Genomic DNA, 15,575 nt, shown 5'->3' with positions numbered 1-15,575 from the left:
CTAATTAACTTAACTCTTTTTCCAACTCTTTCTCCTGCTTCCTCTTCCCTGACACCTTCTCTTGCTGTATTCTGAGACTACCTGCATGCAGGAGAAAAATAAACCTGCCAAAGACACAAGAGTCCCCTTGGGATTTCCCACTTTGTCAAAAGCTGCCGAGTTGCAGGTGGGAGAGGCATGCTGGCAATGACATCATGGCTGCTAATGCTCATCCCCATTGATGGCTTTGAAAGCAGTATTTCCACATGAAAAAAGAGACAAATGCAAATCACATGACTGGGAAGCAGAGGATGTCAGATGAGGAAACAGAGCTGCCTCCTAAAGCAGTCTGCAGGACTCTGCTTGTCTGCTCTCCTGCCTCTCCCCCAGACACACTGCGGCCGGGGTCCAGATGTGGCTGGGGTCTGGATGCTGCCTGCTCCATTCCCTCAGCCCACGTGTTTGCAGAGGGCACTTCCTCCAGCTGTCACCCCATCCTCACCAAAGGCTTTTCCCAGCAGAAAGGGGAAATGTGAAGGGTTTGTCTGGCTCTGAACATATGCAGCAGCAGGGTGGCTTTCTCTGCTTGCTCTGAGCAGGTATGTGTCCCCACCACCACCCAAAGATCTCTGGGTCACAGCACCAAGGGGGTCTGGTTGACCTGAGTGAACAGTTGAAGATGCCCCTTGGAGGGACCCTGGACAGGGAGCCCAGAGCAAACAAACTTAAAGAAAAACATCACTGCAGAGGAAAAGGACATCATTCTGTCCTCTTGTTTTCAAGATACCAGTAAAACTAGAAGAAGGAGGGGATAGAAGTCTGGATGCCCTCTTGGGGTCTGTGTGTGTCACTGAAGTCACTGCAAAGCCCCCGTTACCAGCAATGAGCTTCCTTTACAAAGCATCCTAGTTCAAAATGTCTGGTTAAGAACGGCTGAGACATTCAGTGTCTGCTTATCCAGGATCCTGCTCTTGGATTTAGCCAGGTTTTAGCATCTTTCCTACCTCCTTGGTTGGTCAACAGTGCCTTTTCTGGAAACGCTGGGCAGGGGCTAGGAGATCTCATATCAAACAACATTTCTTCTTGGTAGTACAGTAAAAGGGTTAAATCAGTACTTCAGCAATGGGCTTAAAGCTCACAGCTAAGAGCCCTAACTGGGACGTGAAGAGAATTTTTGGTCACTGAATTATTCTTATTGCTGCTGGATGGCTGAAGAGCCACAATCATAAAACCCAGCAGTGAGTGCTGCAGACAGATTTAAGATAAATCAGTTCCTGACCACAGCATTGTTTGGAGAAAAGGGGCCATACTTTCTTTTTCTTTTCTAAAGGAATAGAGCAGACTGAGGTGATGGATGTTCTGTCTCCTGATACAGCTGATTTGGTGTCCCCCAAACCACAGGTCATTGTGGTTTCATCTAGATTTGCAATCTTCTTTCTCCAGGGCTTTATCCTAGAAGTTGTTACTTCAGTACAAACAGTTTGCACAAAGTGTCTGGGCAGAACACAGACTCCAGGCTGTCATTGGCATCTATGGCCATAATAACCTTGCATGAATAACGTAGTAAAGGCAACAGCTAAGGTATCTTATCCTTGAACAGCTGCGGGGTTCCAATAACCCTCATTATACCACATTCCCCTCCAGAGAGCAGGGAAAAAAAAAAAAAAAAGATAAGTCATTTATATTATGTCCAGACTGGCACAGAAACACAGATACTGTACAGTACACTATTAATTGTGGGATTCTTTTTTTCACCATATAATATTGATTTTCCTCCAGATAACCAGATATCACTAGTTTGATTAATGCTACCACAGCTCGGAATAACTGGCTGGAAAGTTCAAACTGGGACATTCGTCAGGAGAAAAAGATAAAGCACAGCCCAGACTTCTTTATTCATACCTGGGAATATGCTGGCCAGAGGGTTTCAGTGGTGTTAAGCTAGACTTAGACTAAGAAAAGGCATGGGAGAGGAGAGCTGGAACTGCACTGCGCAGCCTGTCTGATAACATCAGGCCAGTTCAGCCATGCTCAGGGCTGAGTTTATTTCAGTACCAGAACCCTAGGTTTTCTTCCTAACAAAGGTTGTCACATTTGCAGGGAGAGCTGAGTCACACAGGCTGCCTCAGCCGGAGCTGTGTTCCTGTGCCACTGGATGCGGAGGCGGTGGGGTTGTGGACACTCATCCTCTTTGATAGCTTCAGAAGGAAAAGAAGCAGATGTAGAAGCTCCCAGTGGCTGGTTTATGAGTGGGCTGGTGCTCAGGGAACAAATGTGTTGCTTAAGGACTGAGCATGTGCTTTGCCATGCAGAGCGAATCAGCTTTACCCTGCTTGGGGACATCAGCTTTCTCAGAAGCAGCAGCAAACTGTGAGCTGCATTAAGAGCCCCACTAAGACCCTATTGACTCCATAACAAAGAGGGCATCTCGGAAAGAAGTGAGATGAGAAAGTGGGACTCAGTCCTGTAAAGAGGGCCAGGGACAGCACATGCTAACCGGTCCCCTGGGTGAGAAGTCTCTGCCGCCTCTTCAAATTTGTCAGTGCTACGGTCTAGGAGAAGGTTTCTGCTGCTTCCTGGGATACGTGGGCTGAAACCAGCGCATTAATTAATATAGTCTGTGAGCTCAACATCAGAAATGTCAAAATAATGGCAGAAGGAGCAGAACAGTCACTTGATCATCACACAGCTCAGGAAATGGAGGAGAAGACACACTGGCATATTGGAAAGGTTAAGGAGCTCTGTGTGGTTTTTAGTCCAGGGGGTTGTACAGAAGACGGGCCAGAGGAGATTATATCGGGGGCTATTTGGGCTCTGGCAATGGGATGGTCACTACCATTGAGTGCAGAGCATCTGTGCAGACCCCTTAACAGCCTCCCTACTCATGTGGGCTGTCCCAAAAATAGGAAACCCAAGAGATCTGCTTGCCCGACGGTAGGATGTGAGCAATCGTAGAGCCAGACTCTGCTTGAGGGCAAAGCTTCAGATCTAACGATGTCATCTGTTTAAAGGTAGCAGAATATGTAGGCTTTTCTTGGGAAAAATTAGGCCAATCTGGGCAGGTAGGTCCATCAGGAGATGACATTGATCTGGTTTGGCCTATTTCTTACAAAATAGTGCCATTGCCCATAATGGAGAAGAGACAGCTGTTGGTTTAATACAAAGGCAGATAAATAACCACTTCTCCATCCGTGCGATGGAAAGCTTGTAAACTTTCTTTCTCATGGAACTTATGGGCCCTGCATTCTCTTTGGCCTGAAGAGACCTCCTTATTAATGCAGGCATTAGCCATATGGGACAAGTGGTCCCTAAATACCTGCTGAATATTGTGTCATTGACTTCTTACAGTTCTTCATCGGATGAGCCAGGTCTGAGCTGATAAACTGAGCTAAGTAAATAGTTTGCAGTAACTGACAAATTGAAGAAGGGATTATTTGCTGTTCTTGCCTAAAAATGTCTTTGAATGTTTTCTCTGTGAACAGGCAACAAGAATTCAGCGTTGGTTTAGGTGTCACTGGTCAGCTGAGTCATGAGGGTTTTTCCCGGTTCCTGTCTGTAGCATGGGACAAGCAGCTCTGTAAGAACACAAGAGCACTCCCAATGGGTGTGTCAGTACTGCAACATGTATGTGAGCTCTGATTTCACCAACTGTTTTTTTTTTCCTTTGCAATTTAGACAGCCACTGTTTGCAAGCTTCTAGCTACCACTCAAATATCCTCCAAAACCAAGAACAAAATGCTTGTGACTATTGTTGAAACAAGTTGTTTCACAAATCCAAATGTACCCAACATTTGCTTTATATTATTCACACTCTCCTCACACATTCCTCTTTACAGGTCCAGTTTTAGCAGCTTTGACATTGGGAACCTTTTCTCAGCCGCAAGTGTCAGCGATCAACATCTAGTCTGTCTCAAAAGTGCAGTAAGATCTAGTCTGTCTTCCTTGCCAAGCATCATAAAGTGCATTGATGCTTTCTGTTATTCTGCCTACTAGGCAACTGCACATCGTCTGCATTTATTGCTACGGAGAGGGAGGGGTGATGTGACGAACACTTTCTGCAGGCTGGATGGGAAGTGCAGCTGAGGATTTTGCGCAAGCACCAGGAGTGCAGAACCGTCTGTCTCTCTTTTGGAGACACAAGTGAAGATCAAAAGTTTTTGTTGTTGTTGTCTTCCTCGGGAAGAAAAGTAAATCTTTTTAACTCTCTGCCAACCCTCCAAATCGGGAAACTTTGAGAGACTCCAAAATGAAGTAAAGGCAAGTTTAGAGATATTTAACAGCTACTGTTAGCAATTGTAAGCTGCCAAAGATTTATATTCCTTCTACCAGACAGGTTGGGTATAATGAAAACACAGGGTAATAAGATAGGAAACTGTTATCTAGTCAGTACCAACTGTTAGCTAAATCAATAAATTACAGACTTGGGAACTTCTGTAGGCTGAATTATTGCTGAATTACTTCTCTGGAGTACCACCTCCAATTTTAAAGTTCATTTACTTTTACAAGATATTGGGAAGGAGTCTGCAAGGAGAATGGAGCTACTTCATATATAACAGAAGGAAGTTAAAAGACAGAAAAGAAAAACTAGGGGTAGCAGAAGTGCTGAGCAGTGTCTACCTTTCTTACTCTGTGCAATTCCCAGTGTGAGTGCAAAAGTCACGACTTACAGAAGTGATATGTGATTTTGGGATGCTCATTGGAATTACCTTATGGAATCTCATTTTCAGAAAATACTGAATAAAACTTCTGAAAAATTAAGCTCCCATAACAAGTGTCACAATGAACATCCAGTGTCACTACTCATGTCTGTGACCTCGGCCTTGCTGTTGCCGCTGAGTATGAGATCACTTCAAATTCCCTATCCGCTTTCCAGCTGGAGGATTATACGGTGAAAAGACCTGTAGTGAATGAAATAGTTCTTTGCTGCCAACTTGATTTTAATTATACGACATGTCCTAACCTTTAGAAAATGTATTTAGATTTAAAAATAATAGTTGGGGGAGCATGGCAGGGGATAATGTATGTTTGAGCTTACTAAGGAACAAAAGACATTTTCTCCAAGTGATGAACAGATGTGAAAATGGCAATAATACACGAGCTCTTGGAACAAAGGGATCATCCAGATGAAGAATATTCTGTTGCTGCAGTAGCTTAATCCTGTAATCTTTATGTGAAGCTTTGATTACAGATTAATATGATACCAATGAGGCCTTCATCACTTGTGGTACTGATGTAAGATTAAGTGACATGCTTAGAGTCATGGCAAATCTCTGGCAAGACTGGAACTGACCCCACATTTCCTGACTCTCTGCGATTTCACAAATTTCCAGGTAACAGCTTTTGGCTTTGTCTCAGCCAAAGGGCTGTGTAAGGAAGGCGAGAGTGGAGGGACCCCCAGGAGAAGGACGGAATTATTTACACCCAGCTGGAGCAGGGTGGGGGGATGCAAATGGGAAATGTGCAACCTCTTGCTCTCTAGGTGACATAATCAAATCTCTTCCTTGTGTGGAGTGGAGGTTTCCAGATCACAGCTTACACTCAGATGAAGTTTTTGCACAACTGAAAATCCCCTCATTGTGTCTGCAAGTGGGGAGAAATTGCTCTAGGTCATTGTGACATGCCACCCTGAACACCAGCAATCTAACCTTAAGATTAGTAAAACTGGTATCCAATTTGAAATATTTTGCAAAAACCTTATGTTTCCACCATTTTTATTCCCCGTCCTCTGCACGCATCCATAGCCACAAAGACTCCACACAGGGCTGCTCCCAAAGCCAAGTAATTTGCAATCAGGAGATACAGATTCAGTCCCTGAAGCAGGTGGTGAAGAGCAGGCAGAAGAGCCAGCCTGAGCACTTGAGTCCATCACCAACGCTCTTTCCAGTCTTGCTCCTGCCTGTTAGCCCAGTGGTGGTTCACAGCATCCATGCTGTGCTGAGGAAAAGCTGAATCAGGATTCCCATTGGTACTTGCAGCCCCTCACATCTGTGAGTATTGCCACCCTCTTGACTCTAAGGATGAAGACCATCTCTTTCCCCTCTCATCATAGCTAGCAAAGTGCACAATGTGGCTCTGACCTGGGTCTGGGGCAGTAGCTGTTGATTTAAGACAGAAGTTTTCTGAATGGCACTTGTGAATGCATGCAGCATCAGAAATTTGTATTACCTTTGGATGAGCAACTTTCTGTGCCTTCCCTTCCACTGCAAGAAATGAATGTATATCTGACTGAATTATTTGACCTCAGATACTAGATGCTGAGGAAGTATGGCCACCTGCTTGCAACGTCCATATACTCTTCCCTTTGTGTCCATCTGCTCTGGGCCAGGTTGGAGGGCGCACACAGGGACTGGTGAGTCTCTGGTCTGACCTGGCAAAGCCATTCCTCATTCCTGCACTGAGGAAGCTCTTGTAAAACTTGCAAATTTGTCATTTGGGTTGTGTCAAGACAGATGTGTGAACTGGGGTTGGAGGACAAGCCCAACAAACATGAACGCTATTTGAAGCTGGATTCGACCTCTCCAGCCAGCTGCCTCCGGATATTGGGAGTGACTGGCTTTGCTTTATGTGGCAGATATGAGGCAACTACACGCTTGTGCAATTGCAGATTTCCATATGGCAAATCTCCTTGTTTGAAAAGGGCATCAAAAGGAAAAGATAAAAAAATTCAGAACCATGTGGAAGGAAAAGGAAACAGCTATTTGCAGCAGATCTGGCTTCAGGGGAGCAGCTGGGCTGAGCCCCAGTCTTGCACCGGCTGAGGATTTCATCCCAGATCCGTTCACCTTGCAGCCAGCTGCTTACCACCCCCAGTGCTCTCCAAGCAGCTCTGTTTGCTGTCATCCCCACACTTCTTTGCAACTGTTGTTGTGGTTGTTTTGCTCTTTTTCAGCATTATATGGTATTTTTCTGCTGTGGGCTGAGGAGCATCTTGATGCAAATGTGAAGCCAGAAGTTTTGACACATCATGGATGCTGACTGAAAGAAAGCTGAATCAATAAGAAGAAAGAAATGTGAGACAGAAGAGCTTCATCACACTACAAAATTCACTTTCCATCATCCTCTAATAGCTGAGATTTTCCTTTGGCCTGTCCCAGAAATCTGTGGCATTAAGCACATCAGAACAGACACCAAAGGTCCAGCTAACCTAGGACTTTTTTCTCAAAAAGTGGCTGAGGGTGAGTGCCAGAGAAGCAATAAGAGGGAGGCAGGTATGCAGTGGCAGTCCCCCAACCTCCAGAGATCTAAAGCCCTGTGAGGTACAGTCCCCTGCCTGCCTATGACCAGCCACCTGCCTTTTAAGAGATGCCCAATCCCTTCTTTTGGTGACTCTCCCAGAAGCAGAGAAAAAGTCCCCACAGAGCCCAAGGCCAGTATCTTTATCCTCATTACTGATAGTTCCCTTTCAAGGGAGTCCCATTAGTTGGCTGAATATTATCACAGAATCACAGAATCATAGAATCATTCAGGTTGGAAAAGACCTTTAAGATCATTGAGTCCAATCATAAACCTAACACTGCCAAGTCCACCGCTAAGCCATGTCCCTAAGCACCACATCTACACGTCTTTTAAATACCTCCAGGGATGGTGACTCAACCACTTCCCTGGGCAGCCGGTTCCATAATCCTCATAACCACTGTAAGTGGTCTGACTGTTGCTGCAAGCTCTCCAGGGGCAGTATTCATCTGCTGACTTCCATCACTGAAGTGGAAACTCTCCTGGGTAGGGGCAATTTTTGCAGGGTGTTTATAAAGGACATAGCACATGATAATGCACAGATGCAAGGTATTGTGGCTTCTGGTTTCAAGCCCTGGACTGAAGGCATCTAAACCACCCATTGGGCTACACTACTATTTCCCTGGGATATGCTTTTGGATAGCTGGGCATTTGCTTCACATGACCTGACTGTGTAGCAGGACTTCAGAATGCTTTTCTGGAGGTGTCTTCTTATTGTAGACAGAGCTTCATCTGCATCCACAAAAAGCCTCACCAGTGGAAGGGAACTGAGGCCATGACACAGGCTGGTGCCCCAGGGAGTGCTGTGCAAACCTCCCAGGGAGCACAGAGTGCAGTGGTGGCACTGACAGGCTTTGGAGGAAACCAGTGCACAGTTGTATCCACCAGAGAGGAAGGTCACTCTGACAGTGGACCTCTACATCCTCCTGTTTCAGGAACCCTTCCCACTGGCAGGTAACCATGCCTCGGCTCCTTTCCAGAGCTACAACGTCTCAGCCAGGGGAAAATTGTACAGAGCCTGAAGGGAGATGGGGAGCTCTGTAAATCCTCCAGCCCAGACTGTTTCAGCTGATCAGTGGCAGCATGTGTTGTACGTCCTGATATCAATGTGATGAATGTTGTGCTGACTTCTGCATTGTGTGTGCCTGTGTACTGAATATTGTCTGCTGGAAAGTAAATAACAGCAGATGAGCAAATGGGGCTGTGATGACATTTCAGTGTCCATAATGTTTCCATCCACAAAATGCAGTCGTTATGCATCATTTTAATGGTAGGAATAGATAAGCAGTCAGCTATCTGTATCCAGAAAATCAAAAAGGAAAGCAACATTAGAGGAAACAGATAGGCAGTGGGTGTTCAAGGGCAATGAGTCATCCTTGCCACAAATAAGGCTCAGAATGAGGAATACTAATAATTAGGCAACATATTTCAAAAGTTCAGCTCTTTCCTCCTTTCCCAAATTATCTTTTATGCCCTGGGGATATTTCAGAATGACAATGTCTGCATTGGGAGATAGAGATGAAGAACATCCACTGTGGGAAGAAATGACCAAATAGTAGAGAAAAATAAAGTTGATCTGTAAAGCTTTTTCCTGAAACTCAGGTGGCTCGTGCAGAGGAAACTGGCATGGTGCCGGTTAACCAACAGAATAAACACACCTGAGGGAAGGACAAAGCCTGTGGCCACTGACCTCAGCACTTTGCAGGAAACATCAATAGCACCCGCTTTTTCCCTTTCCCCATGATACTCATTCCCCTGAGCTTGCTCTGTTCTGGTGCTGTTCAGTAAATGAAATGAGTCCTTCTCTCCCCCTGGGCAGTGGACGAACCCAGGAGGAAGGCATGTTCCTCCCATTTTTGGTACGCACTCTCTTTCCCAGAAGTGGGACCACTCAAAGCTCATGCCTTCGGCTTTGCTGGAGCTGCCTTGGGTTGGAAGCATAGAGGGTTTTGACCCTGAATCAGGCTAGGTCTTACCCTAGCCAAAATCCTGGACTGTCTGGAGCTGAAATTTCCAAGGAGCAGATCTAGATAAAGAAAACAGATTCCACTTTGAATCCCAGTGCTCTGGCTTCCCAGAGGTTGGAAGCAGGGATAAATGACAGGCTCTGTCTTCGCTTATGAGGATTTCTAGGAAAGAAGTCTCTCTGGATCTTCAACATCTCTGAGCATGACATAGTTAACATATAGTCCTAAAAGCTCTGACTCACAGAGATGTTTGGGTCTGTGCTGGGTAGAGACTAATCCCTTTCTGAACTGGAATAAGCCTTAAACCAGCAAACACGAGTTCTTGTGAAACTGCAAGGGCTGCAGTGTCATCCCTGTTCCTTCCCCTCCTTCCCTCAGCTCTGATTGCAGCAGCCCAACTTCAAACACTGACAAATGTCATCGCTGACACTGCTATGGTGGGTGCACACCATCATTATAATCTGTATGCATTTAGCCATCCCAGCATGATAAGAGAATGATTAGGAAAATAGTTAGAGAGTAAATTAAAAACTCCCAGCAGTTTCCTGTGCGAAGCGACTAACTTACAGGCATGTTTTTTCACAGCATTACTGAAAAATGCCATTAGTTTTACCTGTGAATACATGTTAGATTTAAACCCCTGGTGAGAATTTTTATTAACATACAAATATGTTAGGGCTCTTATGCTGCTTAAAATGTAATTAACCATCTTCTGAAGATTAAGGGTGCATAATCATAAAAGAACTGCACTCTTGTGCATTTAATTCTTCTAATCTGCTTTATGTTGATGTTAGCGCAGAAGAATAATTGCTAGTTTGCCTTAATAGTTTGGGTTTGTGCTGTAGGAAGAAATTGTTATTGGATGTATTTCTAAACTTCCAATTTGGTAGGTTTGCATTGATGGAAGATGATGAAGTGCACTGAGAGATTAGAAAAAACTTGCTTCTTTTATTCTTATGCTGCTGTTGCAAATGCTCTGCAGTGGTAAAGCTGTGTTTCAGGCAGCTTCATTCAGCAGACAAAAAGGAGCAAGGGACAGGCACACCCAGTGAATGACAAAGCTAAGAGCAATAAACTTTAAGTAATCTCTTTAAGTACTAATTTAAACATATAATGTGTCAACCAAGTCATGTGGGGATCCAACAAGATTTTTCAAGAATCATGTGGAAACTGAGCAACCAACACAAGGCAGAGAGAAAGACTTTTGATTTGCTGGGTTGTAGTATGGGAGCTGAGTTTGTGAAATGCACTCTGAAAAAAATAAATTAATGATTTTATGTTGTCATAAAAACATGCTGTTGGAGTAGTCCATCCTCCCAGGGCTGTCACAGTCCCCGTGCAATGGCGATCAGGTTTATTTGAAAAGAGGTTAAAACCTTCAGGGATGCAGAGTACTGCTCTTTAGGGCTATTTCCTTCCTAGCAATGTGATCCATAAAACCATTAGGTAACTCAGACAGCTTCGCAGAAATAATCTTTTTTCCTCCCCCTCTCTTCTAGCATGACTTCTTGCAAACTAAGAAGAGGTAACGGCAGAACAGTGAAGACTGTGGGTTGAAGGCATTTGCCGATAGTCACGACTGCATGACTTCATGTTGAAGTTGTGCAGTAAGTCTGCAGCCTGTTCCCAAGGGAGTCAGTGGGGCAGGAACTCCCATGGAAAACATGGGCTGAAGAGCCCATGCCACTCCGGCTTTTGTGGAGGAGACAGAGGGGATGGAGACTGGCTGGTGCTCCATGAAGACCACCAGAGCAGGGAGCTTCCTCCTCACTTGAAGTGAGCAGGGGCTCTGCAAGGGCCTGGAGGGAAAGCAGCTTCCAACAGCAATTTTAGCAACTGGAAAACAACTGTAAGATAATTCCCTATCTTTTTTTTTAAGAGTCATTTATTTTAGTGGGGTCCCTTAGCACTCAGTTCTCTGTGGGGCCAACGACACCTTGCAGTAGATTGTTGTGGTCAAATGGATCCCGTTCTAGGGGAGACTGGTGACAGTGTGACCATAGGGAGCAGTGACACACAGCCTGAGAAGGGCTCCTCGGCTGCTTTGTGCTTGTTTTCATTATTTCCAAGTGAATGCACAGTCTTTATTGGAAGTCGCTTGTTACAGCTTCCTTTTGGCAGGTGTGACAGGCAGCACGGTGGGTTATTCTGGGCCCTTCGCCATGCTGAGCTCTTGAGGCAAAGCTGCTTTCTGTAATTCCCTATAAAGGAGGCGGCTGCCACGATCCTTGTGGCCACCTGTGCTCAGGGACTGGCATGCATGATGTCAGGGAAACCCTTTCCATGGAGAGCATGCCCAGCTTCTCCCCCTCGGTGCTGACAAGGAGCCACAGCAGCTACTGCTTGGGGGAGCGATGGCGGGGGAAACTCCTGCTTCCCGAGTCAAAACCCAGGAAGGCAGTGCAAAAGTTCCCCTGGGTTTTCCATCAGGCCCTCAGGCTGGGATGTTGCACAAAGAAATTAACTGCATTTCTAGTCTTTGGCTGGCTGTCCTTTACAAACATGCAGGGAAATACCAAACGTTGTTAAAGCAAGAACAGTGTTTCAGATACGTCTGACGCTTTGTTCCAAGCTGATATTCTCCACTGCCTGCTTTCCAGTAGCACTGGGTGGGGACTGCATCTCTGTTTCGGTAGGTGCCAGCAGCACCAGAACAGGGCTAAAGGGCACTGTCAGATCAGAGCAGGCTTCAGCTAGGTGCTCATCATGGCTTGACTCTAGCCTTTTCAGAGAGGCATTAAATAGGTTAAATCTTAAAATCCTACTGAAATTGCACAAGAGTTGAGTGCTCAATTCCCTTAGGATTTTTTGAGCAGGTGGAATATATATATCCAAGCCAATGGAAAGGACACCAGACTCCCATCCCCAGCTCTATTTAAGGACTGCTAGTGTGAATAACGTTGGCTAAAGTGAAGTTGAGAACCTGATTAATTCTGCTTGCCATTCAAGCTTGCACTAAATAAGACATGAAACTTCAGACAGAAAGCCAGCCATTCTTCTATTCTAACAGTTTGCTGTCAACACAGGACAATGAAATATGAATATTTTAGATTCATAATGCAGACAAATAGGAAATAGGAGCTGTATTGTGCTTCACATGCATGGCTAGCCCAGTAATGCTAATGTGATTATCTCATTGAACTTTTGTGTCGTTGCTTAAGGGTAGCTTTGTCTTGCTTAGCGGAGATTGTGGAAGGTGCACCCGCCCTGACAAAGACTGGGGGCATTAAGACCGCTGTGTCCATACTTTTCACGCCCTTACTTTCATGCTTTTAAGGTGGCGAGTGCTGACCGTCACGTAAACACCTTGGGCCAGTAATTATGGTCACGTATACACCTCCGTCGAGGAGTAAGAAAGTTAAGGTCCTCAGCCAGTTAGAACTGACCACAGATCAGATTCGGCTAGGGTATAAGTGGAGCCCCGCCAGAGGGCAAGTGGAGTTGGTCCTCCTCGGAGCAGCGGGTCTGCGGTCGGGGACTCTCCCCTTGGGTCCGGACACCGCCCAAGGAAACTCCTCAAGGTTGAGAGCCCTCGTCTTACAGGTGAGTGATTGTGCACATTTTGGATCCTCATTTCTAAAGCCGGCTGTACACCATCCTCAACCTGTGGTTTACTGATGTTGTCAGAGCATTGACGCCTCCTTTCTAGTTAGTTTTCTGCTAAACAATATTGGTTAAAATAAAGTTTATTTTTTAATCTACCACCTGCCTAATCTGATTACATGAGCCTCCGTGACATTAAATTGGCGTAGTCGGCAGGATGGTGTCAATAGAGGAATTATTATGGAGGCACGGATGTAGTCCTTCTCCCCCAGGTATAAAATGGGCAAAGGAGAAGTGCTTTGACCCAGCAGTGGTTGCAGAGAGAGTAGAACAATGCCGCGGGAATAATGGAAATGGTAAAGGTAAAGGGACCATGTGTGCCAGCCTGTGTGCCTGTCAAATTCAAGGGCAAGATCATTATAATTATTCCGGAATATTAAAAAAGAGCAATTTAAAGAAGCAGTTAGAAATCAATTGTTTAAAAGGAGAACTGGAAGGAGAAAGAGAGTGGATGTGTCTGTTAGAACAAAAAATTGAGATCATGCTAGCACAAGCGAAAAGACCCCCCAGTGTCGTCTAAATCCGAAAACTAATTGCAGGCGCACATCCCAAGGATTGGGATGGGGACATCTGGGGAGACCCTGATGAAAATAGTTCTGAGGAAATGGAGGAATTGGAGGGAAAAGAAGGGCAACCTCTTATTAAAACAGAGAGGCACACGGGTCCGCGGAGCAGGAACCCCTGAACCAGTGTCCGTACCTCCCCCTGGACGGGACCCGAGCTCAGTGATGCAAGCCAGGTTTTCGCGTAGACCGGGAGAAACGGAAACCGAGTATTTGTGGCATGTCTCTTTAATGGCGGGGTGTGTGTGTGTGTGTGTGTGAATCAGGTACTGTTGAGTGAGGAGGAGGCTAGGGGATTTTGGGGCCCCAGAGTGTTTCTGAGTGACGGGCCAGCAGGCGACCAGTCGATCATGTCCTGAGTGGCTTCTTGGGCTGGGGGTGTGGACCCCAAAGAGTGAGGGGAGCCTGTCACCATCTGAGTAAAAGGACTGTCGGAATTAGCGGGAGGAGCACAAAAGGCTCCTTGTATCCAGGCAACGTATGAGAGGGGGTGGCAAGGGGTACCAATGGCGGCACCGGTGGGCCCCAGCCACCTCAGGCCTCTCATTAGAGGGCTACCGGGCGCCTTAAAAATACCTGTTCATTCTCTCAGAGAAAGGGTCCAGAGGGCCGTAGACCACAACCAGCACAACCCTTGGAGCCTGCCCGTGCACGTGCTGACTTGGGCAGGGACGTTACACGACATATTCACGGACGTGAGAGGGGATGGAGTGATCAGGTGGTGGCACAGACGGGAACAGGAGGGTTCGAGAAGCCAGCTGAAAGCCCCACCCTGAATGGCATCCCCGCAGGGAGCCCGCACCTTCCTGAGATAGACTGGATCGAGCCCGTGATCCGGGGAGGAATGACCCTTGGCGAAAAGCATTAGCGCTGGGAGTACCCTGGGCGATGCTCCACGGGCAGCCTACCAACCCTGTCCAGAAACTGGTGGAATTGCTCAAGGGGAAAAGCAAAGATCAAGGGAAAACACCGGCAGCCACCCTCCCGCATGATAGCACAGGCACGATTAATCCTTTCGTGTCCCTGCGGGGGGAACTGAACGAGTTCAAAAACTAGAAGCTGCGGTTTGGGGTTCGGGCCGCTCACTCCTCATGGTGAATTCCTGCCAATGGCCCGGTGACAAGGAGCCTTATATACATATCCCCGTGAGTCCAAAGCGAATATGTTTAGAGTTCTTAATTGATACAGGGGCCCAAATCAGTGTTCTAAATAAACAACAAGCCAATGAGTGAGGAATTAAACCATCGAGAAAGCCTATAAACATAATAGGGGTGATGGGTGCAGCAGAAAAATGTCCCATAGCTTGGACTCAACTTTGGCTGCCTGGAGAAAAGCGGATGACGGCTGTGGAGGTGGCTCTAAGCCCTTATAAGGGAAATATATTGGGATTTAATGCATTAGCGGGCAAGTGGTGGTATTTACCTAATGGCAAGGTGTGGAGTTTTGGAGGTAGAGGAGCAGAGGCCGTTCATGTTAGGACCCTGCAGCTCACTCCCGCACTACTGCAATCTAAAGCAATCTGTGTTTCTCAATATCAGCTACCAACCACAGCTAAACAGGACATTTCAGAGGTAATTAGCAACCTCGAGAAGAGACAGATCATAAGTCGCACACCCCCCTCCTACAATTCTCCAGTCTGGCCAGTTCGTAAGTCAGATGGGTGCTGGTGCCTAACAATTGACTATCGGAGATTAAACAATAATACCCCGCTGCTAATGGCTGCCGTCCCAAGTCTAACCTCAATGGTAACAGCAATACAGGCAGCCGCCCACCCGCGGATGGCCGCACTGGATGTCAAGGATATGTTTTTCATGATCTCACTAAGAGAAGAGGGTAAGTCTCATTTTGCCTTTACTTGGGAAGGAACCCAGTACACCTTTAATCAACGCCCACAAAGATACAAACACAAAGAAGGGAGTGCTGTTAAGGGAAGACTCCTTTCCCATCTGAGCCTGACACACCACGTAGCAACAAGCAACGTGCAGATTTGTGGAGGGTGGTGAGTTATTCTCATTGACCCAACGCAGGAGCACAGACACACAGGGAAGCCTTAGTTACAGAATCAGTGAAACCAGAGCCCACTGCATCAGAACTTCTGCAAAATGCTCCGCAACTCTGGGGCTGCTGAGCAGTCAGCCCACATTCCCTGACAAAGTGTTGCACAGACACTCCGTGGCAGAGGAACATTTATTGGTACCCTTACATAGGGTAAAGATACCAGAGGGAATGG

The sequence above is a fragment of the Aptenodytes patagonicus genome, chromosome 7 (assembly GCF_965638725.1).
Source record: "Aptenodytes patagonicus chromosome 7, bAptPat1.pri.cur, whole genome shotgun sequence".
Taxonomy (NCBI): Eukaryota; Metazoa; Chordata; class Aves; order Sphenisciformes; family Spheniscidae; genus Aptenodytes; species Aptenodytes patagonicus.
The sequence above is the reverse complement of the archived record's forward strand: the minus strand, read 5'-3'. Positions refer to the sequence as shown.